This window comes from Tachypleus tridentatus, chromosome 1, assembly GCF_004210375.1.
Source record: "Tachypleus tridentatus isolate NWPU-2018 chromosome 1, ASM421037v1, whole genome shotgun sequence".
NCBI lineage: Eukaryota > Metazoa > Arthropoda > Merostomata > Xiphosura > Limulidae > Tachypleus > Tachypleus tridentatus.
The window spans coordinates 121766178-121792613 of NC_134825.1; the positions used below are offsets into that span (position 1 = coordinate 121766178).

At 31.4% G+C, this 26436-nt stretch overlaps 1 protein-coding gene across 5 annotated transcripts in view; it reads left to right on the plus strand.

The window, feature by feature from the left end:
- The first annotated feature begins 459 nt into the window (after positions 1–459).
- LOC143222567 (irregular chiasm C-roughest protein-like) overlaps positions 460–26436 on the plus strand; it is a 191857-nt gene continuing 165880 nt past the window's right edge. Inside the window, exon 1 of one of the 5 annotated variants that reach the window (XM_076449247.1) lies at positions 460–806. The gene's annotated coding sequence lies outside the window, so the exon portion shown is untranslated. The remainder of the gene's footprint in view (positions 807–26436) is intronic. The other 4 variants (XM_076449235.1, XM_076449254.1, XM_076449231.1 and 1 more) reach the window with 4 other exon arrangements.

The window sequence follows — 26436 nt, forward strand, 5'->3', positions numbered from 1 at the left end:
CGCCAACTCTTGGGCTACTCTTGTACCAACGAATAGTGGGATTGACCGTAACATTATAACGCCCCCAAGGCTGGGAGGGCGAGCATGTCTAGCGCGACAGGGGCGCGAACCCACGACCCTCGAATTACGAGTCGCACGCCTTACGCGCTCGGCCATGCCAGGCACATAGAGAGAGATAGAGCTCGTTACTTAACGATAGATTTTGAATATAACAAAACTAGATGAATTTCATAGACACGCACCTAAAAGTTGACCCTGTGTTTCTCGTGCACTAACGGTAAACAGTGTGAGGCACGCAGAAGTTTTAAGTAGACACGGGAACCAGGCAAAAAGAAAACAGAAGTGAGATCCAATTGCTCCACGTCGTTCTGTGGTCCAAGACTTGTCCTACACGTGAAAGGTCCTTCTATTTTTTCGGTGAAGGACTTCGAGAGGGGCGCCAGTAAACAGACGTAGCACAGAGCTTCCTCGCGCATGTGCTGGTTCAGATAGCGAGTGAGACGCCAGCGAAATAGTTGTGTATTTCAATGAGGGGTTTCGTCGAATATAGTATAAAAATCTGTCGTGCTGTGTTGTATTCCTGTGCGTTCGACTCTTAGCAACTGTAGAGAAACACGAAAACTGGTTTCTAAGGAAGTGCACAGTTTAGTTTTGATAAGGAATCTGAAAATTTGAAGGTTTCAAATAAAACTTTGAAGCAGTAACTCGAGTGCTGCTTATCTTGTGAGCTGTGAGACCAATGGTCGATCCTTGACCCGCCCACCGGTTGTTTCTCTGAACAGGTTAAACTCGTTATTTGTGTCAAGGTAAGGCATTCTTACAATATTTTTTTTTCAAAATACATTATTATTTGTTGTTTATAATAATGATGAAATTAAGCCATATATCATACTTATAAATATCCATATAGTTTTACGTATTTTATCTTTGATCTGATAACCAAGTTTCAATATTAATACAATGAGACACGGTAATTTGAGAAACATTAATGTTAAAATTAGTTTAACGTAAGATATGACAAAATTCTGTCTCTGAACTAGAAACTATTGTTTTATACGTTGATATTATTTAGTTATTATTTGTGATATGATTGTAAAAGAAGTCTAGGGACAGGATTGTTTCTGAACTAGAAACTATTGTTTTATACAGAAGTCTGTCTCTGAACTAGAAACTATTGTTTTTATACAGAAGTCTGTTTTGAAGAAGTATACAAACTATTGTTTTTTATACAGAAGTCTGTCTCTGAACTAGAAACTATTGTTTTTTTATACAGAAGTCTGTCTGTGAACTCTGAACTAGAAAGTATTGTTTTTATACAGAAGTCTGTCTCTGAACTAGAAACTATTGTTTTTATACAGAAGTCTGTCTCTGAACTAGAAACTATTGTTTTATACAGAAGTCTGTCTCTGAACTAGAAACTATTGTTTTATACAGAAGTCTGTCTCTGAACTAGAAACTATATGAATATCTGAACTAGAAATATTTTTATACAGAAGTCTGTCTCTGAACTAGAAACTATTGTTTTATACAGAAGTCTGTCTCTGAACTAGAAACTATTGTTTTTATACAGAAGTCTGTCTCTGAACTAGAAACTATTGTTTTTATACAGAAGTCTGTCTCTGAACTAGAAACTATTGTTTTATACAGAAGTCTGTCTCTGAACTAGAAACTATTAGAAACTGTTTTATACAGAAGTCTGTCTCTGAATACAGAAGTCTGTCTCTGAACTAGAAACTATTGTTTTTATACAGAAGTCTGTCTCTGAACTAGAAACTATTGTTTTTATACAGAAGTCTGTCTCTGAACTAGAAACTATTGTTTTTATACAGAAGTCTGTCTCTGAACTAGAAACTATTGTTTTATACAGAAGTCTGTCTCTGAACTAGAAACTATTGTTTTTATACAGAAGTCTGTCTCTGAACTAGAAACTATTGTTTTTATACAGAAGTCTGTCTCTGAACTAGAAACTATTGTTTTTATACAGAAGTCTGTCTCTGAACTAGAAACTATTGTTTTTATACAGAAGTCTGTCTCTGAACTAGAAACTATTCTTTTTATACAGAAGTCTGTCTCTGAACTAGAAACTATTGTTTTTATACAGAAGTCTGTCTCTGAACTAGAAACTATTGTTTTTATACAGAAGTCTGTCTCTGAACTAGAAACTATTGTTTTTATACAGAAGTCTGTCTCTGAACTAGAAACTATTGTTTTTATACAGAAGTCTGTCTCTGAACTAGAATCTATTTTTTTTTTATACAGAAGTCTGTCTCTGAACTAGAAACTATTATTTTTATATATAAGTCTGTTTCTGAATTAGAAACTATTGTCTTTTATACAGAAGTCTGTCTCTGAACTAGAAACTATTGTTTTTATACAGAAGTCTGTCTCTGAACTAGAAACTATTGTTTTTATACAGAAGTCTGTCTCTGAACTAGAAACTATTGTTTTTATACAGAAGTCTGTCTCTGAACTAGAAACTATTGTTTTATACAGAAGTCTGTCTCTGAACTAGAAACTATTGTTTTTATACAGAAGTCTGTCTCTGAACTAGAAACTATTGTTTTTATACAGAAGTCTGTCTCTGAACTAGAAACTATTGTTTTTATACAGAAGTCTGTCTCTGAACTAGAAACTATTGTTTTTATACAGAAGTCTGTCTCTGAACTAGAAACTATTGTTTTTTTTATACAGAAGTCTGTCTCTGAACTAGAAACTATTGTTTTTATACAGAAGTCTGTCTCTGAACTAGAAACTATTGTTTTTATACAGAAGTCTGTCTCTGAACTAGAAACTATTGTTTTTATACAGAAGTCTGTCTCTGAACTAGAAACTATTGTTTTTATACAGAAGTCTGTCTCTGAACTAGAAACTATTGTTTTTATACAGAAGTCTGTCTCTGAACTAGAAACTATTGTTTTTATACAGAAGTCTGTCTCTGAACTAGAAACTATTGTTTTTATACAGAAGTCTGTCTCTGAACTAGAAACTATTAACTATTTTTTATACAGAAGTCTGTCTCTGAACTAGAAACTATTGTTTTTATACAGAAGTCTGTCTCTGAACTAGAAACTATTGTTTTTATACAGAAGTCTGTCTCTGAACTAGAAACTATTGTTTTATACAGAAGTCTGTCTCTGAACTAGAAACTATTGTTTTTATACAGAAGTCTGTCTCTGAACTAGAAACTATTGTTTTTATACAGAAGTCTGTCTCTGAACTAGAAACTATTGTTTTATACAGAAGTCTGTCTCTGAACTAGAAACTATTGTTTTATACAGAAGTCTGTCTCTGAACTAGAAACTATTGTTTTATACAGAAGTCTGTCTCTGAACTAGAAACTATTGTTTTTTTACTAGAAACTCTGTCTCTGTTTTATACAGAAGTCTGTCTCTGAACTAGAAACTATTGTTTTATACAGAAGTCTGTCTCTGAACTAGAAACTATTGTTTTATACAGAAGTCTGTCTCTGAACTAGAAACTATTGTTTTATACAGAAGTCTGTCTCTGAACTAGAAACTATTGTTTTTATACAGAAGTCTGTCTCTGAACTAGAAACTATTGTTTTTATACAGAAGTCTGTCTCTGAACTAGAAACTATTGTTTTTATACAGAAGTCTGTCTCTGAACTAGAAACTATTGTTTTTATACAGAAGTCTGTCTCTGAACTAGAAACTATTGTTTTATACAGAAGTCTGTCTCTGAACTAGAAACTATTGTTTTTATACAGAAGTCTGTCTCTGAACTAGAAACTATTGTTTTTATACAGAAGTCTGTCTCTGAACTAGAAACTATTTTTTTATACAGAAGTCTGTCTCTGAACTAGAAACTATTGTTTCTTCTCTGAACTAGAAACTAGTTCTACAGAAGTCTGAACTAGAAACTATTGTTTTTATACAGAAGTCTGTCTCTGAACTAGAAACTATTGTTTTTATACAGAAGTCTGTCTCTGAACTAGAAACTAGTCTGTCTCTGAACTAGAAACTATTTTTATACAGAAGTCTGTCTCTGAACTAGAAACTATTGTTTTTATACAGAAGTCTGTCTCTGAACTAGAAACTATTGTTTTTATACAGAAGTCTGTCTCTGAACTAGAAACTATTGTTTTTATACAGAAGTCTGTCTCTGAACTAGAAACTATTGTTTTATACAGAAGTCTGTCTCTGAACTAGAAACTATTGTTTTTATACAGAAGTCTGTCTCTGAACTAGAAACTATTGTTTTTATACAGAAGTCTGTCTCTGAACTAGAAACTATTGTCTCTTTTTATACAGAAGTCTGTCTCTGAACTAGAAACTATTGTTTTTATACAGAAGTCTGTCTCTGAACTAGAAACTATTGTTTTTATACAGAAGTCTGTCTCTGAACTAGAAACTATTGTTTTTATACAGAAGTCTGTCTCTGAACTAGAAACTATTGTTTTTATACAGAAGTCTGTCTCTGAACTAGAAACTATTGTTTTTATACAGAAGTCTGTCTCTGAACTAGAAACTATTGTTTTTTTTATACAGAAGTCTGTCTCTGAACTAGAAACTATTGTTTTTATACAGAAGTCTGTCTCTGAACTAGAAACTATTGTTTTTTGAAGTCTGTCTCTGAACTAGAAACTATTGTTTTATACAGAAGTCTGTCTCTGAACTAGAAACTATTTTATACAGAAGTCTGTCTCTGAACTAGAAACTATTGTTTTTATACAGAAGTCTGTCTCTGAACTAGAAACTATTGAACTAGAAACTATTTTTTATACAGAAGTCTGTCTCTGAACTAGAAACTATTGTCTCTGAACTAGAAACTATTGTTTTTATACAGAAGTCTGTCTCTGAACTAGAAACTATTGTTTTTATACAGAAGTCTGTCTCTGAACTAGAAACTATTGTTTTTATACAGAAGTCTGTCTCTGAACTAGAAACTATTGTTTTTATACAGAAGTCTGTCTCTGAACTAGAAACTATTGTTTTTATACAGAAGTCTGTCTCTGAACTAGAAACTATTGTTTTTATACAGAAGTCTGTCTCTGAACTAGAAACTATTGTTTTTATACAGAAGTCTGTCTCTGAACTAGAAACTATTGTTTTTATACAGAAGTCTGTCTCTGAACTAGAAACTATTTTTTTATACAGAAGTCTGTCTCTGAACTAGAAACTATTTTTTTATACAGAAGTCTGTCTCTGAACTAGAAACTATTGTTTTTATACAGAAGTCTGTCTCTGAACTAGAAACTATACATTTTTATACAGAAGTCTGTCTCTGAACTAGAAACTATTCTCTGAACTTTTTATACAGAAGTCTGTCTCTGAACTAGAAACTATTGTTTTTTATACAGAAGTCTGTCTCTGAACTAGAAACTATTGTTTTTATACAGAAGTCTGTCTCTGAACTAGAAACTATTGTTTTTATACAGAAGTCTGTCTCTGAACTAGAACTAGAAACTATTCTCTGAACTAGAAACTATTTTTATACAGAAGTCTGTCTCTGAACTAGAAACTATTGTTTTTATACAGAAGTCTGTCTCTGAACTAGAAACTATTGTTTTTATACAGAAGTCTGTCTCTGAACTAGAAACTATTGTTTTTATACAGAAGTCTGTCTCTGAACTAGAAACTATTGTTTTTATACAGAAGTCTGTCTCTGAACTAGAAACTATTGTTTTTATACAGAAGTCTGTCTCTGAACTAGAAACTATTGTTTTTATACAGAAGTCTGTCTCTGAACTAGAAACTATTGTTTTTATACAGAAGTCTGTCTCTGAACTAGAAACTATTGTTTTTATACAGAAGTCTGTCTCTGAACTAGAAACTATTGTTTTTATACAGAAGTCTGTCTCTGAACTAGAAACTATTGTTTTTATACAGAAGTCTGTCTCTGAACTAGAAACTATTGTTTTTATACAGAAGTCTGTCTCTGAACTAGAAACTATTGTTTTTATACAGAAGTCTGTCTCTGAACTAGAAACTATTGTTTTTATAAACTATTGTTTTTAGAAGTCTGTCTCTGAACTAGAAACTATTTTTTTTTATACAGAAGTCTGTCTCTGAACTAGAAACTATTGTTTTTATACAGAAGTCTGTCTCTGAACTAGAAACTATTGTTTTTATACAGAAGTCTGTCTCTGAACTAGAAACTATTGTTTTTTATACAGAAGTCTGTCTCTGAACTAGAAACTATTGTTTTTATACAGAAGTCTGTCTCTGAACTAGAAACTATTGTTTTTATACAGAAGTCTGTCTCTGAACTAGAAACTATTGTTTTTATACAGAAGTCTGTCTCTGAACTAGAAACTATTGTTTTTATACAGAAGTCTGTCTCTGAACTAGAAACTATTGTTTTTATACAGAAGTCTGTCTCTGAACTAGAAACTATTGTTTTTATACAGAAGTCTGTCTCTGAACTAGAAACTAGAAACTATTTTTTATACAGAAGTCTGTCTCTGAACTAGAAACTATTGTTTTTATACAGAAGTCTGTCTCTGAACTAGAAACTATTGTTTTTATACAGAAGTCTGTCTCTGAACTAGAAACTATTGTTTTTATACAGAAGTCTGTCTCTGAACTAGAAACTATTGTTTTTTTATACAGAAGTCTGTCTCTGAACTAGAAACTAGAAACTATTGTTTTATACAGAAGTCTGTCTCTGAACTAGAAACTATTGTTTTTATACAGAAGTCTGTCTCTGAACTAGAAACTATTGTTTTTATACAGAAGTCTGTCTCTGAACTAGAAACTATTGTTTTTATACAGAAGTCTGTCTCTGAACTAGAAACTATTGTTTTATACAGAAGTCTGTCTCTGAACTAGAAACTATTGTTTTATACAGAAGTCTGTCTCTGAACTAGAAACTATTGTTTTATACAGAAGTCTGTCTCTGAACTAGAAACTATTGTTTTATACAGAAGTCTGTCTTGAACTAGAAACTATGTTTTTTTTTATACAGAAGTCTGTCTCTCTAGAAACTATTGTTTTATACAGAAGTCTGTCTCTGAACTAGAAACTATTGTTTTTATACAGAAGTCTGTCTCTGAACTAGAAACTATTGTCTGTCTTTAGAAACTATTGTTTTATACAGAAGTCTGTCTCTGAACTAGAAACTATTGTTTTATACAGAAGTCTGTCTCTGAACTAGAAACTATTGTTTTATACAGAAGTCTGTCTCTGAACTAGAAACTATTGTTTTATACAGAAGTCTGTCTCTGAACTAGAAACTATTGTGTTTTATACAGAAGTCTGTCTCTGAACTAGAAACTATTGTTTTTTATACAGAAGTCTGTCTCTGAACTAGAAACTATTGTTTTTATACAGAAGTCTGTCTCTGAACTAGAAACTATTGTTTTTATACAGAAGTCTGTCTCTGAACTAGAAACTATTGTTTTTATACAGAAGTCTGTCTCTGAACTAGAATCTATTTTTTTTATACAGAAGTCTGTCTCTGAACTAGAAACTATTGTTTTTATACAGAAGTCTGTCTCTGAACAGAAACTATTGTTTTTTATACAGAAGTCTGTCTCTGAACTAGAAACTGTCTCTGAACTAGAAACTATTTTTTATACAGAAGTCTGTCTCTGAACTAGAAACTATAGAAACTATTTTTTATACAGAAGTCTGTCTCTGAACTAGAAACTATTGTTTTTATACAGAATACTGAAGAAACTGTCTCTGAACTAGAAACTAGAAATTGTTTTATACAGAAGTCTGTCTCTGAACTAGAAACTATTGTTTTATACAGAAGTCTGTCTCTGAACTAGAAACTATTGTTTTTATACAGAAGTCTGTCTCTGAACTAGAAACTATTGTTTTTTTTTTTATACAGAAGTCTGTCTCTGAACTAGAAACTATTGTTTTTATACAGAAGTCTGTCTCTGAACTAGAAACTATTGTTTTTATACAGAAGTCTGTCTCTGAACTAGAAACTATTGTTTTTATACAGAAGTCTGTCTCTGAACTAGAAACTATTGTTTTTATACAGAAGTCTGTCTCTGAACTAGAAACTATTGTTTTTTATACAGAAGTCTGTCTCTGAACTAGAAACTAACTTTATTGTTTTTATAGAAGTCTGTCTCTGAACTAGAAACTATTGTTTTTTTATACTCTGAAGTCTGTTTCTCTGAACTAGAAACTAGAAACTATTTTTATACAGAAGTCTGTCTCTGAACTAGAAACTATTGTTTTTATACAGAAGTCTGTCTCTGAACTAGAAACTATTGTTTTTATACAGAAGTCTGTCTCTGAACTAGAAACTATTGTTTTTATACAGAAGTCTGTCTCTGAACTAGAAACTATTGTTTTTATACAGAAGTCTGTCTCTGAACTAGAAACTATTGTTTTTATAAGAAGTCTGTTCTGAACTAGAAACTATTGTTTTTATACAGAAGTCTGTCTCTGAACTAGAAACTATTGTTTTTATACAGAAGTCTGTCTCTGAACTAGAAACTATTGTTTTTATACAGAAGTCTGTCTCTGAACTAGAAACTATTGTTTTTATACAGAAGTCTGTCTCTGAACTAGAAACTATTGTTTTTATACAGAAGTCTGTCTCTGAACTAGAAACTATTGTTTTATACAGAAGTCTGTCTCTGAACTAGAAACTATTGTTTTTTATACAGAAGTCTGTCTCTGAACTAGAAACTATTTTTTTATACAGAAGTCTGTCTCTGAACTAGAAACTATTGTTTTTATACAAGTCTGTCTCTGAACTAGAAACTATTGTTTTTATACAGAAGTCTGTCTCTGAACTAGAAACTATTGTTTTTATACAGAAGTCTGTCTCTGAACTAGAAACTATTGTTTTATACAGAAGTCTGTCTCTGAACTAGAAACTATTGTTTTTATACAGAAGTCTGTCTCTGAACTAGAAACTATATGTGAACTAGAAACTATTGTTTTATACTAGAAGTCAGTCTCTGAACTAGAAACTATTGTTTTTATACAGAAGTCTGTCTCTGAACTAGAAACTATTGTTTTTATACAGAAGTCTGTCTCTGAACTAGAAACTATTACAGAAGTCTTTTTATACAGAAGTCTGTCTCTGAACTAGAAACTATTTTTTTTATACAGAAGTCTGTCTCTGAACTAGAAACTATTGAACTAGAAACTATTTTTTATACAGAAGTCTGTCTCTGAACTAGAAACTATTATTTTTTATACAGAAGTCTGTCTCTGAACTAGAAACTATTGTTTTTATACAGAAGTCTGTCTCTGAACTAGAAACTATTGTTTTTTTATACAGAAGTCTGTCTCTGAACTAGAAACTATTGTTTTTATACAGAAGTCTGTCTCTGAACTAGAAACTATTGTTTTTATACAGAAGTCTGTCTCTGAACTAGAAACTATTGTTTTTATACAGAAGTCTGTCTCTGAACTAGAAACTATTGTTTTTATACAGAAGTCTGTCTCTGAACTAGAAACTATTGTTTTTTTATACAGAAGTCTGTCTCTGAACTAGAAACTATTGTTTTGATACAGAATTCTTTCTCTGAACTAGAAACTATTGTTTTTATACAGAAGTCTGTCTCTGAACTAGAAACTATGTTTTTATACAGAAGTCTGTCTCTGAACTAGAAACTATTGTTTTTATACAGAAGTCTGTCTCTGAACTAGAAACTATTGTTTTTATACAGAAGTCTGTCTCTGAACTAGAAACTATTGTTTTTATACAGAAGTCTGTCTCTGAACTAGAAACTATTATTTTTTATACAGAAGTCTTTTTATACAGAAGTCTGTCTCTGAACTAGAAACTATTGTTTTTATACAGAAGTCTGTCTCTGAACTAGAAACTATGTTTTTATACAGAAGTCTGTCTCTGAACTAGAAACTATTGTTTTATACAGAAGTCTGTCTCTGAACTAGAAACTATTGTTTTTTTTTATACAGAAGTCTGTCTCTGAACTAGAAACTATTGTTTTTATACAGAAGTCTGTCTCTGAACTAGAAACTATTGTTTTTATACAGAAGTCTGTCTCTGAACTAGAAACTATTGTTTTTATACAGAAGTCTGTCTCTGAACTAGAAACTATTGTTTTTATACAGAAGTCTGTCTCTGAACTAGAAACTATTGTTTTTATACAGAAGTCTGTCTCTGAACTAGAAACTATTGTTTTATACAGAAGTCTGTCTCTGAACTAGAAACTATTGTTTTTTGTCTCTGAACTAGAAACTATTGTTTTATACAGAAGTCTGTCTCTGAACTAGAAACTATTGTTTTTATACAGAAACTATTCTGTCTCTGAACTAGAAACTATTGTTTTTATACAGAAGTCTGTCTCTGAACTAGAAACTATTGTTTTTATACAGAAGTCTGTCTCTGAACTAGAAACTATTGTTTTTATACAGAAGTCTGTCTCTGAACTAGAAACTATTGTTTTTATACAGAAGTCTGTCTCTGAACTAGAAACTATTGTTTTATACAGAAGTCTGTCTCTGAACTAGAAACTATTGTTTTTATACAGAAGTCTGTCTCTGAACTAGAAACTATTGTTTTTATACAGAAGTCTGTCTCTGAACTAGAAACTATTGTTTTTATACAGAAGTCTGTCTCTGAACTAGAAACTATTGTTTTTATACAGAAGTCTGTCTCTGAACTAGAAACTATTTTTTTTTTTATACAGAAGTCTGTCTCTGAACTAGAAACTATTATTTTTATACAGAAGTCTGTCTCTGAACTAGAAACTATTGTTTTTATACAGAAGTCTGTCTCTGAACTAGAAACTGTTTTTATACAGAAGTCTGTCTCTGAACTAGAAACTATTGTTTTTATACAGAAGTCTGTCTCTGAACTAGAAACTATTGTTTTTATACAGAAGTCTGTCTCTGAACTAGAAACTATTGTTTTTATACAGAAGTCTGTCTCTGAACTAGAAACTATTTTTTTATACAGAAGTCTGTCTCTGAACTAGAAACTATTGTTTTATACAGAAGTCTGTCTCTGAACTAGAAACTATTGTTTTATACAGAAGTCTGTCTCTGAACTAGAAACTATTGTTTTATACAGAAGTCTGTCTCTGAACTAGAAACTATTGTTTTATACAGAAGTCTGTCTCTGAACTAGAAACTATTGTTTTATACAGAAGTCTGTCTCTGAACTAGAAACTATTGTTTTATACAGAAGTCTGTCTCTGAACTAGAAACTATTGTTTTTATACAGAAGTCTGTCTCTGAACTAGAAACTATTGTTTTTATACAGAAGTCTGTCTCTGAACTATTGTTTTTGAACTCTCTGAACTAGAAACTATTATTGTTTTTATACAGAAGTCTGTCTCTGAACTAGAAACTATTGTTTTTTATACAGAAGTCTGTCTCTGAACTAGAAACTATTGTTTTTATACAGAAGTCTGTCTCTGAACTAGAAACTATTGTTTTTATACAGAAGTCTGTCTCTGAACTAGAAACTATTGTTTTTATACAGAAGTCTGTCTCTGAACTAGAAACTATTGTTTTTTTTATACAGAAGTCTGTCTCTGAACTAGAAACTATTGTTTTTATACAGAAGTCTGTCTCTGAACTAGAAACTATTGTTTTTATACAGAAGTCTGTCTCTGAACTAGAAACTATTGTTTTTATACAGAAGTCTGTCTCTGAACTAGAAACTATTGTTTTTATACAGAAGTCTGTCTCTGAACTAGAAACTATTGTTTTTATACAGAAGTCTGTCTCTGAACTAGAAACTATTGTTTTTTTTTATACAGAAGTCTGTCTCTGAACTAGAAACTATTGTTTTTTATACAGAAGTCTGTCTCTGAACTAGAAACTATTGTTTTTATACAGAAGTCTGTCTCTGAACTAGAAACTATTGTTTTATACAGAAGTCTGTCTCTGAACTAGAAACTATTGTTTTATACAGAAGTCTGTCTCTGAACTAGAAACTATTGTTTTTATACAGAAGTCTGTCTCTGAACTAGAAACTATAGAAACTATTTTTATACAGAAGTCTGTCTCTGAACTAGAAACTATTGTTTTATACAGAAGTCTGTCTCTGAACTAGAAACTATTGTTTTATACAGAAGTCTGTCTCTGAACTAGAAACTATTGTTTTTATACAGAAGTCTGTCTCTGAACTAGAAACTATTGTTTTTATACAGAAGTCTGTCTCTGAACTAGAAACTATTGTTTTTATACAGAAGTCTGTCTCTGAACTAGAAACTATTGTTTTTATACAGAAGTCTGTCTCTGAACTAGAAACTATTGTTTTTATACAGAAGTCTGTCTCTGAACTAGAAACTATTGTTTTTATACAGAAGTCTGTCTCTGAACTAGAAACTATTGTTTTTATACAGAAGTCTGTCTCTGAACTAGAAACTATTGTTTTTATACAGAAGTCTGTCTCTGAACTAGAAACTATTGTTTTTATACAGAAGTCTGTCTCTGAACTAGAAACTATTGTTTTTATACAGAAGTCTGTCTCTGAACTAGAAACTACTAGAAACTATTTTTATACAGAAGTCTGTCTCTGAACTAGAAACTATTGTTTTATACAGAAGTCTGTCTCTGAACTAGAAACTATTGTTTTTATACAGAAGTCTGTCTCTGAACTAGAAACTATTATTTTTTTTATACAGAAGTCTGTCTCTGAACTAGAAACTATTGTTTTTATACAGAAGTCTGTCTCTGAACTAGAAACTATTGTTTTTATACAGAAGTCTGTCTCTGAACTAGAAACTATTGTTTTTATACAGAAGTCTGTCTCTGAACTAGAAACTATTGTTTTTATACAGAAGTCTGTCTCTGAACTAGAAACTATTGTTTTTATACAGAAGTCTGTCTCTGAACTAGAAACTATTGTTTTTATACAGAAGTCTGTCTCTGAACTAGAAACTATTGTTTTTATACAGAAGTCTGTCTCTGAACTAGAATCTATTTTTTTTTATACAGAAGTCTGTCTCTGAACTAGAAACTATTATTTTTATATATAAGTCTGTTTCTGATTTAGAAACTATTGTTTTTATACAGAAGTCTTTTATACAGAAGTCTGTCTCTGAACTAGAAACTATTGTTTTTATACAGAAGTCTGTCTCTGAACTAGAAACTATTGTTTTTATACAGAAGTCTGTCTCTGAACTAGAAACTATTGTTTTTATACAGAAGTCTGTCTCTGAACTAGAAACTATTGTTTTTATACAGAAGTCTGTCTCTGAACTAGAAACTATTGTTTTTATACAGAAGTCTGTCTCTGAACTAGAAACTATTGTTTTTATACAGAAGTCTGTCTCTGAACTAGAAACTATTGTTTTTATACAGAAGTCTGTCTCTGAACTAGAAACTATTGTTTTTATACAGAAGTCTGTCTCTGAACTAGAAACTATTGTTTTTATACAGAAGTCTGTCTCTGAACTAGAAACTATTGTTTTTATACAGAAGTCTGTCTCTGAACTAGAAACTATTGTTTTTATACAGAAGTCTGTCTCTGAACTAGAAACTATTGTTTTTATACAGAAGTCTGTCTCTGAACTAGAAACTATTGTTTTTATACAGAAGTCTGTCTCTGAACTAGAAACTATTGTTTTTATACAGAAGTCTGTCTCTGAACTAGAAACTATTGTTTTTATACAGAAGTCTGTCTCTGAACTAGAAACTATTGTTTTTATACAGAAGTCTGTCTCTGAACTAGAAACTATTGTTTTTATACAGAAGTCTGTCTCTGAACTAGAAACTATTGAACTTTTTTATACAGAAGTCTGTCTCTGAACTAGAAACTATTGTTTTTATACAGAAGTCTGTCTCTGAACTAGAAACTATTGTTTTTTTATACAGAAAAGTCTGTCTCTGAACTAGAAAATTTTGTTTTTATACAGAAGTCTGTCTCTGAACTAGAAACTATTGTTTTTATACAGAAGTCTGTCTCTGAACTAGAAACTATTGTTTTTATAGTCTATCTCTGAACTAGAATCTATTTTTTTTATACAGAAGTCTGTCTCTGAACTAGAAACTATTGTTTTTATACAGAAGTCTGTCTCTGAACTAGAAACTATTGTTTTTATACAGAAGTCTGTCTCTGAACTAGAAACTATTGTTTTTATACAGAAGTCTGTCTCTGAACTAGAAACTATTGTTTTTATACAGAAGTCTGTCTCTGAACTAGAAACTATTGTTTTTATACAGAAGTCTGTCTCTGAACTAGAAACTATTGTTTTTATACAGAAGTCTGTCTCTGAACTAGAAACTATTGAAACTATTTTTTATACAGAAGTCTGTCTCTGAACTAGAAACTATTGTTTTTATACAGAAGTCTGTCTCTGAACTAGAAACTATTGTTTTTATACAGAAGTCTGTCTCTGAACTAGAAACTATTGTTTTATAAACTAGTCTGTCTTGAACTAGAAACTATTGTTTTTTATACAAGTCTGTCTCTGAACTAGAAACTATTGTTTTTATACAGAAGTCTGTCTCTGAACTATTGTTTTATACAGAAGTCTCTCTTGAAACTATTGTTTTTTATACAGAAGTCTGTCTCTGAACTAGAAACTATTGTTTTTATACAGAAGTCTGTCTCTGAACTAGAAACTATTGTTTTTTATACAGAAGTCTGTCTCTGAACTAGAAACTATTGTTTTTTATACAGAAGTCTGTCTCTGAACTAGAAACTACTAGAAACTCTGTCTGAACTAGAAACTATTTTTATACAGAAGTCTGTCTCTGAACTAGAAACTATTGTTTTTATACAGAAGTCTGTCTCTGAACTAGAAACTATTGTTTTTATACAGAAGTCTGTCTCTGAACTAGAAACTATTGTTTTTTACAGAAGTCTGTCTTTTATACAGAAGTCTGTCTCTGAACTAGAAACTATTGTTTTTATACAGAAGTCTGTCTCTGAACTAGAAACTATTGTTTTTATACAGAAGTCTGTCTCTGAACTAGAAACTATTGAACTACTAGAAGTCTGTCTCTGAACTAGAAACTATTTTTTATACAGAAGTCTGTCTCTGAACTAGAAACTATTGTTTTATACAGAAGTCTGTCTCTGAACTAGAAACTATTGTTTTTATATTGTCTCTGAACTAGAAACTATTTATACAGAAGTCTGTCTCTGAACTAGAAACTATTATTTTTTATACAGAAGTCTGTCTCTGAACTAGAAACTATTGTTTTTTATACAGAAGTCTGTCTCTGAACTAGAAACTATTGTTTTTTATACAGAAGTCTGTCTCTGAACTAGAAACTATTGTTTTTATACAGAAGTCTGTCTCTGAACTAGAAACTATTGTTTTTATACAGAAGTCTGTCTCTGAACTAGAAACTATTGTTTTTATACAGAAGTCTGTCTCTGAACTAGAAACTATTGTTTTTATACAGAAGTCTGTCTCTGAACTAGAAACTATTGTTTTTATACAGAAGTCTGTCTCTGAACTAGAAACTATTGTTTTTTATACAGAAGTCTGTCTCTGAACTAGAAACTATTGAAGTCTGTTTTATACATTGAAGTCTGTCTCTGAACTAGAAACTATTGTTTTTATACAGAAGTCTGTCTCTGAACTAGAAACTATACAGAAGTTGTCTCTGAACTAGAAACTATTTTTAGAAGTCTGTCTCTAAACTAGAAACTATTGTTTTTATACAGAAGTCTGTCTCTGAACTAGAAACTATTGTTTTTATACAGAAGTCTGCCTCTAAACTAGAAACTATTCTTTTTATACAGAAGTCTGTCTCTGAACTAGAAACTATTGTTTTTATACAGAAGTCTGTCTCTGAACTAGAAACTATTGTTTTTATACAGAAGTCTGTCTCTGAACTAGAAACTATTGTTTTTATACAGAAGTCTGTCTCTGAACTAGAAACTATTGTTTTTATACAGAAGTCTGTCTCTGAACTAGAAACTATTGTTTTTATACAGAAGTCTGTCTCTGAACTAGAAACTATTGTTTTTATACAGAAGTCTGTCTCTGAACTAGAAACTATTGTTTTTATACAGAAGTCTGTCTCTGAACTAGAAACTATTGTTTTTATACAGAAGTCTGTCTCTGAACTAGAAACTATTGTTTTTATACAGAAGTCGTTGTTGTTGTTTTTGGAATTTACAAAGCTAATCGAGTCTGTGCTCTGTCCCTGTCTAAGACTAGAGGGAAGGCAGTTAGTCATCACCACTCACCGCCAACTCTTTGGCTACTCTTTTACCAACGAATAGTGGGATTGACCGTCAAGTTATAACGCCCCCACGGCTGGGAGGGCGAGCATGTTTGGCACGACATGGGCGCGAACCCGCGACCCTCAATTTTACGAAGCGCACACATTAACGCGCTACAGAAGTCTGTCTCTGAACTACTATTGTTTTTATACAGAAGTCTGTCTCTGAACTAGAAACTATTGTTTTTATACAGAAGTCTGTCTCTGAACTAGAAACTAGTCTGTCTCTGAACTGAAACTATTGTTTTTATACAGAAGTCTGTCTCTGAACTAGAAACTATTGGTTTTATACAGAAGTCTGTCTCTGAACTAGAAACTATTGTTTTTATACAGAAGTCTGTCTCTGAACTAGAAACTATTGTTTTTTATACAGAAGTCTGTCTCTGAACTAGAAACTATTGTTTTTATACAGAAGTCTGTCTCTGAACTAGAAACTATTGTTTTTATACAGAAGTCTGTCTCTGAACTAGAAACTATTGTTTTTATACAGAAGTCTGTCTCTGAACTAGAAACTATTGTTTTTATACAGAAGTCTGTCTCTGAACTAGAAACTATTGTTTTTATACAGAAGTCTGTCTCTGAACTAGAAACTATTGTTTTTATACAGAAGTTTTTATACAGAAGTCTGTCTCTGAACTAGAAACTATTGTTTTTATACAGAAGTCTGTCTCTGAACTAGAAACTATTGTTTTTATTTTTATACAGAAGTCTGTCTCTGAACTAGAAACTATTGTTTTTATACAGAAGTCTGTCTCTGAACTAGAAACTATTGTTTTTATACAGAAGTCTGTCTCTGAACTAGAAACTATTGTTTTTATACAGAAGTCTGTCTCTGAACTAGAAACTATTGTTTTATACAGAAGTCTGTCTCTGAACTAGAAACTATTGTTTTTATACAGAAGTCTGTCTCTGAACTAGAAACTATTGTTTTTATACAGAAGTCTGTCTCTGAACTAGAAACTATTGTTTTTATACAGAAGTCTGTCTCTGAACTAGAAACTATTGTTTTTATACAGAAGTCTGTCTCTGAACTAGAAACTATTGTTTTTATACAGAAGTCTGTCTCTGAACTAGAAACTATTGTTTTTTATACAGAAGTCTGTCTCTGAACTAGAAACTATTGTTTTTATACAGAAGTCTGTCTCTGAACTAGAAACTATTGTTTTTATACAGAAGTCTGTCTCTGAACTAGAAACTATTGTTTTTATACAGAAGTCTGTCTCTGAACTAGTCTCTGAACTAGAAACTATTGTTTTATACAGAAGTCTGTCTCTGAACTAGAAACTATTGTTTTTATACAGAAGTCTGTCTCTGAACTAGAAACTATTGTTTTTATACAGAAGTCTGTCTCTGAACTAGAAACTATTGTTTTTATACAGAAGTCTGTCTCTGAACTAGAAACTATTGTTTTTATACAGAAGTCTGTCTCTGAACTAGAAACTATTGTTTTTATACAGAAGTCTGTCTCTGAACTAGAAACTATTGTTTTTTATACAGAAGTCTGTCTCTGAACTAGAAACTATTGTTTTTTATACAGAAGTCTGTCTCTGAACTAGAAACTATTGTTTTTATACAGAAGTCTGTCTCTGAACTAGAAACTATTGTTTTTTATACAGAAGTCTGTCTCTGAACTAGAAACTATTGTTTTTATACAGAAGTCTGTCTCTGAACTAGAAACTATTGTTTTTATACAGAAGTCTGTCTCTGAACTAGAAACTATTGTTTTTATACAGAAGTCTGTCTCTGAACTAGAAACTATTGTTTTTATACAGAAGTCTGTCTCTGAACTAGAAACTATTGTTTTTATACAGAAGTCTGTCTCTGAACTAGAAACTATTGTTTTTTATATTGTTTTTTAAGAAGTCTGTCTCTGAACTAGAAACTAGTTTTTCTGTCTCTGAACTAGAAACTATTGTTTTTATACAGAAGTCTGTCTCTGAACTAGAAACTATTGTTTTTTATACAGAAGTCTGTCTCTGAACTAGAAACTATTAGAAACTATTTTTTATACAGAAGTCTGTCTCTGAACTAGAAACTATTGTTTTTTATACAGAAGTCTGTCTCTGAACTAGAAACTATTGTTTTTATACAGAAGTCTGTCTCTGAACTAGAAACTATTGTTTTTATACAGAAGTCTGTCTCTGAACTAGAAACTATTGTTTTATACAGAAGTCTGTCTCTGAACTAGAAACTATTGTTTTTTTGTCTCTGAACTAGAAGTCTGTCTCTGAACTAGAAACTATTGTTTTTATACAGAAGTCTGTCTCTGAACTAGAAACTATTGTTTTTATACAGAAGTCTGTCTCTGAACTAGAAACTATTGTTTTTTTTTTATACAGAAGTCTGTCTCTGAACTAGAAACTATTGTTTGTCTCTGAACTAGAAACTATTGAACTAGAAACTATTTTTTTTATACAGAAGTCTGTCTCTGAACTAGAAACTATTGTTTTTATACAGAAGTCTGTCTCTGAACTAGAAACTATTGTTTTTTATACAGAAGTCTGTCTCTGAACTAGAAACTATTGTTTTTATACAGAAGTCTGTCTCTGAACTAGAAACTATTGTTTTTATACAGAAGTCTGTCTCTGAACTAGAAACTATTGTTTTTATACAGAAGTCTGTCTCTGAACTAGAAACTATTGTTTTTATACAGAAGTCTGTCTCTGAACTAGAAACTATTGTTTTTATACAGAAGTCTGTCTCTGAACTAGAAACTATTGTTTTTATACAGAAGTCTGTCTCTGAACTAGAAACTTTTATACAGAAGTCTGTTTTTATACAGAAGTCTGTCTCTGAACTAGAAACTATTGTTTTTTTTTATACAGAAGTCTGTCTCTGAACTAGAAACTATTGTTTTTTATACAGAAGTCTGTCTCTGAACTAGAAACTACAGAAGTCTGTCTCTGAACTAGAAACTATTTTTTATACAGAAGTCTGTCTCTGAACTAGAAACTATTGTTTTTATACAGAAGTCTGTCTCTGAACTAGAAACTATTGTTTTTATACAGAAGTCTGTCTCTGAACTAGAAACTATTGTTTTTATACAGAAGTCTGTCTCTGAACTAGAAACTATTGAACTAGAAACTATTTTTATACAGAAGTCTGTCTCTGAACTAGAAACTATTGTTTTTATACAGAAGTCTGTCTCTGAACTAGAAACTATTGTTTTTATACAGAAGTCTGTCTCTGAACTAGAAACTATTGTTTTTATACAGAAGTCTGTCTCTGAACTAGAAACTATTGTTTTTATACAGAAGTCTGTCTCTGAACTAGAAACTATTGTTGTTTTATACAGAAGTCTGTCTCTGAACTAGAAACTATTGGTTTTATACAGAAGTCTGTCTCTGAACTAGAAACTATTGTTTTTATACAGAAGTCTGTCTCTGAACTAGAAACTATTGTTTTTTTATACAGAAGTCTGTCTCTGAACTAGAAACTATTGTTTTTATACAGAAGTCTGTCTCTGAACTAGAAACTATTGTTTTTATACAGAAGTCTGTCTCTGAACTAGAAACTATTGTTTTTATACAGAAGTCGTTGTTGTTGTTTTTGGAATTTCGCACAAAGCTAATCGAGGGCTATCTGTGCTAGCCGTCCCTAATTTAGCAGTCTAAGACTAGAGGGAAGGCAGTTAGTCATCACCACTCACCGCCAACTCTTTGGCTACTCTTTTACCAACGAATAGTGGGATTGACCGTCAAGTTATAACGCCCCCACGGCTGGGAGGGCGAGCATGTTTGGCACGACATGGGCGCGAACCCGCGACCCTCAATTTTACGAAGCGCACACATTAACGCGCTAGGCCATGCCATGCCCTATACAGAAGTCTGTCTTTGAACTAGAAACTATTGTTTTTACACAGAAATATGTCTCTGAACTAGAAACTATTGTTTTTATACAGAAGTCTGTCTCTGAACTAGAAACTATTGTTTTTATACAGAAGTCTGTCTCTGAACTAGAAACTATTGTTTTTATACAGAAGTCTGTCTCTGAACTAGAAACTATTGTTTTTATACAGAAGTCTGTCTCTGAACTAGAAACTATTGTTTTTATACAGAAGTCTGTCTCTGAACTAGAAACTATTGTTTTCTGTCTCTGAACTAGAAACTATTGTTTTTATACAGAAGTCTGTCTCTGAACTAGAAACTATTGTTTTTATACAGAAGTCTGTCTCTGAACTAGAAACTATTGTTTTTATACAGAAGTCTGTCTCTGAACTAGAAACTATTGTTTTTATACAGAAGTCTGTCTCTGAACTAGAAACTATTGTTTTTATACAGAAGTCTGTCTCTGAACTAGAAACTATTGAACTAGAAACTATTTTATACAGAAGTCTGTCTCTGAACTAGAAACTATTGTTTTTATACAGAAGTCTGTCTCTGAACTAGAAACTATTGTTTTTATACAGAAGTCTGTCTCTGAACTAGAATCCATTTTTTTTTACACAGAAGTCTGTCTCTGAACTAGAAACTATGTTTTTTATACAGAAGTCTGTCTCTGAACTAGAAACTACAGAAGTCTGTCTCTGAACTAGAAACTATTGTTTTTATACAGAAGTCTGTCTCTGAACTAGAAACTATTGTTTTTATACAAGTCTGTCTCTGAACTAGAAAATACATTTTTTATACAGAAGTCTGTCTCTGAACTAGAAACTATTGTTTTTATACAGAAGTCTGTCTCTGAACTAGAAACTATTGTTTTTATACAGAAGTCTGTCTCTGAACTAGAAACTATTGTTTTATACAGAAGTCTGTCTCTGAACTAGAAACTATTGTTTTATACAGAAGTCTTTTGAATACTAGAAGTCTGTCTCTGAACTAGAAACTATTGTTTTTATACAGAAGTCTGTCTCTGAACTAGAATCTATTTTTTTTATACAGAAGTCTGTCTCTGAACTAGAAACTATTGTTTTTATACAGAAGTCTGTCTCTGAACTAGAAACTATTGTTTTTATACAGAAGTCTGTCTCTGAACTAGAAACTATTGTTTTTATACAGAAGTCTGTCTCTGAACTAGAAACTATTGTTTTTTATAGAAGTCTGTCTCTGAACTAGAAACTATACAGAAGTCTGTCTCTGAACTAGAAACTTTTTATTTTATACTATTGTTTTTATAGAAGTCTGTCTCTGAACTAGAAACTATTGTTTTTATACAGAAGTCTGTCTCTGAACTAGAAACTATTGTTTTTATACAGAAGTCTGTCTCTGAACTAGAAACTATTGTTTTTATACAGAAGTCTGTCTCTGAACTAGAAACTATTGTTTTTATACAGAAGTCTGTCTCTGAACTAGAAACTATTGTTTTTATACAGAAGTCTGTCTCTGAACTAGAAACTATTGTTTTTATACAGAAGTCTGTCTCTGAACTAGAAACTATTGTTTTTTATACAGAAGTCTGTCTCTGAACTAGAAACTATTGTTTTTTATACAGAAGTCTGTCTCTGAACTAGAAACTATTGTTTTTATACAGAAGTCTGTCTCTGAACTAGAAACTATTGTTTTTATACAGAAGTCTGTCTCTGAACTAGAAATTATTGTTTTTATACAGAAGTCTGTCTCTGAACTAGAAGTCTGTCTCTGAACTAGAAACTATTGTTTTTATACAGAAGTCTGTCTCTGAACTAGAAACTAAACTATTGAAACTATTGTTTTTATACAGAAGTCTGTCTCTGAACTAGAAACTATTGTTTTTATACAGAAGTCTGTCTCTGAACTAGAAACTATTGTTTTTATACAGAAGTCTGTCTCTGAACTAGAAACTATTGTTTTTATACAGAAGTCTGTCTCTGAACTAGAAACTATTGTTTTTTATACAGAAGTCTGTCTCTGAACTAGAAACTATTGTTTTTATACAGAAGTCTGTCTCTGAACTAGAAACTATAGAAACTATTTTTATACAGAAGTCTGTCTCTGAAATAGAAACTATTGTTTTTATACAGAAGTCTGTCTCTGAACTAGAAACTATTGTTTTTATACAGAAGTCTGTCTCTGAACTAGAAACTATTGTTTTTATACAGAAGTCTGTCTCTGAACTAGAAACTATTGTTTTTATACAGAAGTCTGTCTCTGAACTAGAAACTATTGTTTTTATACAGAAGTCTGTCTCTGAACTAGAAACTATGAACTAGAAACTATTTTTATACAGAAGTCTGTCTCTGAACTAGAAACTATTGTTTTTATACAGAAGTCTGTCTCTGAACTAGAAACTATTGTTTTTATACAGAAGTCTGTCTCTGAACTAGAAACTATGTTTTTTTATACAGAAGTCTGTCTCTGAACTAGAAACTAGAAACTATTTTTTATACAGAAGTCTGTCTCTGAACTAGAAACTATTGAAACTATTGTTTTATACAGAAGTCTGTCTCTGAACTAGAAACTATTGTTTTTATACAGAAGTCTGTCTCTGAACTAGAAACTATTGTTTTTTATACAGAAGTCTGTCTCTGAACTAGAAACTATTGTTTTTATCTGTCTCTGAACTAGAAACTATTGTTTTTATACAGAAGTCTGTCTCTGAACTAGAAACTATTGTTTTTATACAGAAGTCTGTCTCTGAACTAGAAACTATTGTTTTTATACAGAAGTCTGTCTCTGAACTAGAAACTATTGTTTTTATACAGAAGTCTGTCTCTGAACTAGAAACTAGAGTCTGTCTCTGAACTAGAAACTATTGTTTTTTATACAGAAGTCTGTCTCTGAACTAGAAACTATTGTTTTTATACAGAAGTCTGTCTCTGAACTAGAAACTATTGTTTTTATACAGAAGTCTGTCTCTGAACTAGAAACTATTGTTTTTATACAGAAGTCTGTCTCTGAACTAGAAACTATTGTTTTATACAGAAGTCTGTCTCTGAACTAGAAACTATTGTTTTTATACAGAAGTCTGTCTCTGAACTAGAAACTATTGTTTTTTACAGAAGTCTGTCTCTGAACTAGAAACTATTGTTTTTATATAGAAGTCTGTCTCTGAACTAGAATCTATTTTTTTTATATATAAGTCTGTCTCTGAAACTAGTTTTTATACAGAAGTCTGTCTCTGAACTAGAAACTATTGTTTTTTATACAGAAGTCTGTCTCTGAACTAGAAACTATTGTTTTTATACAGAAGTCTGTCTCTGAACTAGAAACTATTGTTTTTATACAGAAGTCTGTCTCTGAACTAGAAACTATTGTTTTTATACAGAAGTCTGTCTCTGAACTAGAAACTATTTATACAGAAGTCTGTCTCTGAACTAGAAACTATTGTTTTTTATACAGAAGTCTGTCTCTGAACTAGAAACTATTGTTTTTTATACAGAAGTCTGTCTCTGAACTAGAAACTATTGTTTTTTATACAGAAGTCTGTCTCTGAACTAGAAACTATTGTTTTTATACTAGTCTGTCTCTGAACTAGAAACTATTGTTTTTTATACAGAAGTCTGTCTCTGAACTAGAAACTATTGTTTTTATACAGAAGTCTGTCTCTGAACTAGAAACTATTGTTTTTATACAGAAGTCTGTTCTGAACTAGAAACTATTTATTTTTGATAAGTCTGTTTCTGAACTAGAAACTATTGTTTTTATACAGAAGTCTGTCTCTGAACTAGAAACTATTGTTTTTATACAGAAGTCTGTCTCTGAACTAGAAACTATTGTTTTTATACAGAAGTCTGTCTCTGAACTAGAAACTATTGTTTTTTATACAGAAGTCTGTCTCTGAACTAGAAACTATTGTTTTTATACAGAAGTCTGTCTCTGAACTAGAAACTATTGTTTTTATACAGAAGTCTGTCTCTGAACTAGAAACTATTGTTTTATACAGAAGTCTGTCTCTGAACTAGAAACTATTGTTTTTTTATACAGAAGTCTGTCTCTGAACTAGAAACTATTGTTTTTATACAGAAGTCTGTCTCTGAACTAGAAACTATTGTTTTTATACAGAAGTCTGTCTCTGAACTAGAAACTATTGTTTTTATACAGAAGTCTGTCTCTGAACTAGAAACTATTGTTTTTTATACAGAAGTCTGTCTCTGAACTAGAATCTATTTTTTTTATACAGAAGTCTGTCTCTGAACTAGAAACTATTGTTTTTATACAGAAGTCTGTCTCTGAACTAGAAACTATTGTTTTTATACAGAAGTCTGTCTCTGAACTAGAAACTATTGTTTTTATACAGAAGTCTGTCTCTGAACTAGAAACTATTTTTTTTATACAGAAGTTACTTGAACTACTAGAAACTATTGTTTTTATACAAAGTCTGTCTCTGAACTAGAAACTATTGTTTTTATACAGAAGTCTGTCTCTGAACTAGAAACTATTGTTTTTATACAGAAGTCTGTCTCTGAACTAGAAACTATTGTTTTTATACAGAAGTCTGTCTCTGAACTAGAAACTATTGTTTTTATACAGAAGTCTGTCTCTGAACTAGAAACTATTGTTTTTATACAGAAGTCTGTCTCTGAACTAGAAACTATTGTTTTTATACAGAAGTCTGTCTCTGAACTAGAAACTATTGTTTTTATACAGAAGTCTGTCTCTGAACTAGAAACTATTGTTTTTATACAGAGTCTCTGTCTCTGAAACTAGAAACTATTGAACTAGAAACTATTTTATACAGAAGTCTGTCTCTGAACTAGAAACTATTGTTTTTATACAGAAGTCTGTCTCTGAACTAGAAACTATTGTTTTTTATACAGAAGTCGTCTAAGACTAGAGGGAAGGCAGTTAGTCATCACCACTCACCGCCAACTCTGTTCTGCTACTAGAAAGTGGGATTGACCGTCAAGTTATAACGCCCCACGGCTGGGAGGGCGAGCATGTTTGGCACGACATAGAAACGAACCCGCGACCCTCAATTTTACGAAGCGCACACATTAACGCGCTAGGCCATGCCATTTTTATACAGAAGTCTGTGAACTGAACTAGAAACTATTGTTTTTTATACAGAAGTCTGTCTCTGAACTAGAAACTATTGTTTTTATACAGAAGTCTGTCTCTGAACTAGAAACTATTGTTTTTATACAGAAGTCTGTCTCTGAACTAGAAACTATTGTTTTTATACAGAAGTCTGTCTCTGAACTAGAAACTATTGTTTTTATACAGAAGTCTGTCTCTGAACTAGAAACTATTGTTTTTATACAGAAGTCTGTCTCTGAACTAGAAACTATTGTTTTTATACAGAAGTCTGTCTCTGAACTAGAAACTATTGTTTTTATACAGAAGTCTGTCTCTGAACTAGAAACTATTGTTTTTTATACAGAAGTCTGTCTCTGAACTAGAAACTATTGTTTTTATACAGAAGTCTGTCTCTGAACTAGAAACTATTTATACAGAAGTCTGTCTCTGAACTAGAAACTATTATTTTATACAGAAGTCTGTCTCTGAACTAGAAACTATTGTTTTTATACAGAAGTCTGTCTCTGAACTAGAAACTATTGTTTTTTATACAGAAGTCTGTCTCTGAACTAGAAACTATAGAAACTATTTTTATACAGAAGTCTGTCTCTGAACTAGAAACTATTGTTTTTATACAGAAGTCTGTCTCTGAACTAGAAACTATTGTTTTTATACAGAAGTCTGTCTCTGAACTAGAAACTATTGTTTTTATACAGAAGTCTGTCTCTGAACTAGAAACTATTGTTTTTTATACAGAAGTCTGTCTCTGAACTAGAAACTATTGTTTTTTATACAGAAGTCTGTCTCTGAACTAGAAACTATTGTTTTTATACAGAAGTCTGTCTCTGAACTAGAAACTATTTTTTTTATACAGAAGTACAGAAGTCTGTCTCTGAACTAGAAACTATTGTTTTTATACAGAAGTCTGTCTCTGAACTAGAAACTATTGTTTTTTATACAGAAGTCTGTCTCTGAACTAGAAACTATTGTTTTTTATACAGAAGTCTGTCTCTGAACTAGAAACTATTGTTTTTTATACAGAAGTCTGTCTCTGAACTAGAAACTATTGTTTTTATACAGAAGTCTGTCTCTGAACTAGAAACTATTGTTTTTATACAGAAGTCTGTCTCTGAACTAGAAACTATTGTTTTTATACAGAAGTCTGTCTCTGAACTAGAAACTATTGTTTTTATACAGAAGTCTGTCTCTGAACTAGAAACTATTGTTTTTTATACAGAAGTCTGTCTCTGAACTAGAAACTATTGTTTTTTATACAGAAGTCTGTCTCTGAACTAGAAACTATTGTTTTTATACAGAAGTCTGTCTCTGAACTAGAAACTATTGTTTTTTATACAGAAGTCTGTCTCTGAACTAGAAACTATTGTAGAAACTATTGTTTTATACAGAAGTCTGTCTCTGAACTAGAAACTATTGTTTTTATACAGAAGTCTGTCTCTGAACTA